This window comes from Pundamilia nyererei, unplaced genomic scaffold (assembly GCF_000239375.1).
Source record: "Pundamilia nyererei isolate P.nyererei 1_Seehausen unplaced genomic scaffold, PunNye1.0 scaffold00163, whole genome shotgun sequence".
Taxonomy (NCBI): domain Eukaryota; kingdom Metazoa; phylum Chordata; class Actinopteri; order Cichliformes; family Cichlidae; genus Pundamilia; species Pundamilia nyererei.
In genome coordinates this window covers 1,025,871-1,031,375 of record NW_005187564.1, presented here as the reverse complement: position 1 = coordinate 1,031,375, position 5,505 = coordinate 1,025,871, and positions in this window count along the sequence as shown.

Here is a 5,505-nt window from a genome sequence, read left to right as displayed (position 1 = left end):
ATTTTTCAAAACTAGGACATTTTAAATGAAATCTAATAAAGTTTGGCATTACAGTTATGCTGATAAAAGCTTTTTAATTTACAAAGTATGGAAAAATTCTATAAAAAGGGGGAAAAGTTCAAACTACAGAGGCATGCTGGTCTGGTTGTGGATCTTGGAGAGTTGCAGCAGTGCGTCTCAAACTTTCCATGTACGCCCCACTTCAGAACCTAAAAGATGTCAACCGCCCACACCTCATTAATAACAAAAAAGGAGCAAATACCTTCCAAAAATAAATTTTTTTACTTCATATTTCTCTCCCGATTGTCTACAGCCAAAATTTTGGCAATGACTGAGAATAAAAACACTTATGTGTGTGCATAGAGCAGCAACACAGTTCCAAGATTGGAAAAACAGAACGTTTTCACACATTCAGAGATGGTGTATAAAAATACTTTTTTAGTAGTTTTATAATTATCTGTTAAAAACCAATAGCATGTTTTTTATGGCCTACAACCATCAAAACATAAAAATCAACTGGCAGATAATTTTCTGAATCAGTGACTGAAACAGCTATTGCAAAAACTGATCACCGATGCCTCCTTGTGTTGACCGCTCATAGTGCAGCTCACACTTGAACACAACCCTTAAGTGAGAACCTAAACCAAGCTACAGCAGTAAAATGACGTTTATTACTTCTATAAAAAACTCTGGCTCCAGCCGTAAACCCTCCTCTAATGTGTGATTTTCCTCTTTACCGTAACAGCAGTGGGACTTTTTACTGGATCATTTGGCGACATCACAGAACTCCCTCACCGATTCCTCCCATGAGAGTGACTGTTCATGTGTGATTAGTGGTCAGCGTGTATGTTGGTGCTCTTTCACAGGCTCTGCGCTGCACGCTACCGTGACTCGGGTGGCCAGACCGGGTCGTGATTCACAGAATTAGCTCCACTTACAGTTACAGCTACTGTATCAGCGGCAATCTGTGGTTACCGGTCTGGACCTCAAGTGGCCAGAACTACTTTCTCATGGTGCTCAAAGGGGATGTGAAGGAAAGTCCCAGACAGAGTCATATCCGAAAGTGATTGTTCCTGTGGCAGCTCGCTTAGCATTTGAAGTCTTAAAACATAAAGATGACTTGTCTCCACCTGCTGAACTTGCATGGCCTCAAACAATGACATCTTCTTCACCACTTCTCCCAGTTGAGCCAACAAAATGCCTGGGCCGGATGTTAGAGACCGGGTCCTTTGAGGTTGACCGTGACTCACTGAAATGGGGCAACACCCTCCCTCCCCCGTCTCTCGCTCCCCTCCCACAGCTTTGAAGTGGTGGCAGATTGTGCACAAACAACATAAACCTCCCTGCGACAAACCCTGCGATTTACCACCCAAGGCAAGGAAATGGCCACTAAGACAGATCCATTCAGTTTATAGGGTTGTTTTGTAGCTTTCGTACCTCCGGACGGACTCTCCTTTGTCACAGCCACTTTGAGATCTGTGGTAATGAGGATTCCCAAAGAGGGACTGCGAGAAATGACCTCTCCAGGTGCCTCAATGTAGCTTTGGGACAGTTTTGTCACAGATACATACACACACTCTCACTGCTGTGCTTGACACCTCCAAAATACTTCAGTTATCTGCTGCTTCTTCAGGTTCAAGGTTCACCCACATGTGAAATCCAGAGCTGATTTACTAACAGTCCCGATAAAGGCTGCAAAGAACTAGATATATTTTCACACCACAATTTTCACTTAAAATTGAGTCAGAAGTATAAACAATTGTGTACCTCTATCAGAAGTATAAGGTGTACTTTGTACTCCACAACAGTTAGTTAACTAACTAAACACTATGGAGTACACCCAAAATAACAAGGACAACATAAACGCTCTAAACTTTACTTCAGCGAAGGAACTGAGTACAGGTAGCGCGTTCCGTCGATCATGCTGTGGCACTGGAAGATTACCAGGTCCGATCCAGCTGTACCTGCGGGTGGGCAATCATTAAGCTCCTGTCTATGCATTCAGGTTTGTGCTTATTGGTTTTTTTAAAACAAAAGGAAGAAACACTGACTCGCAAAACTGAAAACATCAGATTTACTTCAAATTTTACAGTGATGATGTATCTCCTGTGCTGGATGACGCACTTGTCTTTTCAGTGTGTTACAGTTCTTTGTTTCTTGTATCTTGCCATGATTCTCAGACCCACTTTTTAACAGCTCTGTTCATGTGCAGCAAGTCTTCAAGCTCAGGTTTTAGAAACCCTCAGTTTAACTACAGCCCATGGGCTCACAAAATATATCAACAATTAGGAAAAGACTATTTTCAGTCTGAATCAGTTGAGACATAGGTTTTGTTTCCAATCTGATATCAAGCTCTTCAAAGATTTCTACTGATTTTTAACTGAAAACATTGCAACACTTTGGAGGACCACTAGAGGGAAGCACTTTCCTAATTATTCAAGGCACAGTTTCCCTACATATATTGTGACTCACTGAATGCATTACACATTGTGTGTGTGTGTGTGTGTGTGTGTGTGTGTGTGTGTGTGTGTGTGTGTGTGTGTGTGTGTGTGTGTAATACTGGCCAGCTCTTTTTGCTTCTAAAAACCCATCAAATGTTCCAGTAAAAGAAACATCCACATTAGGGGCTGAATATTTAAACATAGGTCAAAAGGTCAAGGTCATGTGATACTGTGTTATATGGTTTTAAAACAGTATTATTTTAATTTAGTCCTACTAATCTAATCTAATTTCTTCTATCATAAGCAAAATGATCAGAGTAAGAAACTATTTTAAAATACATGTTAAATATGTGTTATTTTTAATTTCTTTTTCTCAGCTTATTTGCATCATTAGTGTGTTAATAATCACCTGAATCTTCCGACTGTGCACAGATGATGCTGGAGGAGGTCCAGTGACTGAAGGAGGAGCTCAGCGATGGCAGATAAGAGGACAAAGCAGCCCCTGTACTCCAGCAGAGGGCTGCCTCACTTAAAGCCAGTACCTCATGAAGTCCACCTTGTTTTATGGAGCTGGGAGGATTGAACATGTCACATGTTGCACAGATTTTAATGCCCTCTCTGTTAGTGAAGGCAATAAACTGATTTTAAATGCAACATTAAACTCTGTTCTAAGCAAACCTTTCTATTTGCTTTCATTTTCGTGAACTATGCTGAATATTCTGTACAGATGTGTCTGTTGAAAATGGGCTTCAGTGATAGCAGAAAAGAGAGGAGACCACACTTTAAATATCTGAACAATTACACTTTTTCTGTTCTTCAGATTGCATGTAACACACTTAGTTTGGATGAGACAAATAAGAGACACTTTTGTTATCCCGAAATTTGATAAATTCATTGTTAAAGGAGACAAAACCCCGTGTGAAACAGGATAAAGTAGAAGAGTTAAATAAATTAAAACACAATATGACAAAACAAAAGAGCTCATTAACGTAAAATGACTCATTTTATTCTAAAATAAAAGGTGAACAACAAATAAATGCAATAAAATGATTCAGAATAATGTAATATAAAACAATATAGTCTAGCCCTATAGGGATTTGATTTTTTAGTATTTTGCCCATGAACTAAAACCAGTTTAGCTCATTGGTTCAGCTACCAGTTTTATCAACTATCAATAAGAAGAGACAACACCTATGATGTTATGTAAAGGTAAGATTTGTGCATTTGGGCTGAATACAGCCCACAAAACAAGAAACAGACATAAAAAGTGAGTCTATTTGTTCATGTTCAGTGACACAAATTGTCCGTGGACAGATACTTTCTAACTGATGCATTTCAAAAACGTATAATGTGCTGTCCAGAGAAAGCACCATGGTTCACGTAACCACGGTAGCCAAGAAAACAGACCTTTAAAAGGAGTGGCAACTGTGATGAATCTCTAAACCTACCCACATTGTTACAGCGCGTAATCCGAACCAAGTAATTTTTAAAGGCTACACCAAGCAACATATGTTTACCATTAAAAAAGTTATTCATCTTTCAAAATTAATAACATATTAAAAAAAATAATAATAAAGGATGAATGAAAATCGGTCAAATGTGTGACTCAACCCCCTACGAACTTTTGGCCATTAAAAAGTTAAAAATATTTTGGGCACATAAACACAAAATAGTTCATATGTGACTGAATAGATGAGAAGTCATGTTCAGGGAGATGAAAAAATGTATGTTCAGAGATACAAATCAATAGATTTAACTATAACTATTTGAAAACTGCTTTGAGACTGCGCTGGTTTGTTGTGTTGCAGAGATGTACTCCCTGTGTAATGCCACTTGGAACCACAGGGTGGTGCAGTGAGTCATGGCAGTGTTAGTCAAGCATCCTTTAACTCAGCACTGGGACAGAATTTATGCTTCTTTAATACTGAGCTGACGGGTAACCATTAGAAACCTTCTTTCAAATAATAATTTTAAAACAATTATTATTATTCTTTAATAATGACATTTTAACTTTGCCTTTGATATGACATAGATTTCTAAATATTTGTATATTTATCACACAATGTGTTTTAGCCACAACTTTTACTGTGTATTTAAAAAACATTAACTTGACTTGTTTCACAGATCTTAGGCTTATTACTTTTTTCTTCATTATGTAAAACAATGCAGAAAAGTTGACGTAATGATGAATAATCTTAAATATATAATGCTGCAAAACATCTCGGAGTGATTTTTTTCTAACAGTGAAATCAAACTAGCAGCATGATTGAGCAATGGATCACCGACCTGCCAAGTTATCAGTAAGAAGTATGCTATAAAGACAAACGCTGAGTTTCTATTACGCAGACACTGACCTTCAGATCAAACTGAAATCCACCAGATTGGCCAACAATTTCATTTAAAGCAACATGTGACCTATAAACACGGGCAAATAATAAGCTGCACCATCACGGGCTGCAGGGGTCATCACTAAAGAATGCATGAGCTAATACGATCAAACTATGATCTTGTGGTCAGACTTTGAATCCTTTGCATGTCTTCACCTCACCTCCTTCCTTTTATACTTGTTCCCTCTTTGATTCTCTGTCCAAAAGCTTTGGTGTTCGATCTCTGCCGTTACATTCTTCTGCTGTAATCAGGGGAAAAAAACACTCATTAAAATTCCTGCCTGTGAGAGTGTAGTAGCACGGGAGAGAGGCCTGACACTGGCATTCACCCTCTTTTGAGGACACATACAGGCACAGAGGACGCTCATGTGCACAGGCTGGTTTTCACAGTGGCCACTCAGGCATGATGCAGGCGCAAAGAGAGAATGCCACAAAAGGTGGCACCTTGAGCCCCAAAACTAGCTGTGACTCTGTCTCTCCTGGTTCTCTTTGCTCTGGAGCTGAACATGTGCGGTCAGGGTTACCTGGGATGTCCATGTTAGTGCTTGTTTCTCCCACACATGAATGGCAGAGCAGGATCAAGAAAACATGCTAAAAGGCCTCTTTTATGGACTGCGTGTGTGTGTGTGTGTGTGTGTGTGTGTGTGTGTGTGTGTGTGTGTGTGTGTGTGTGTGTG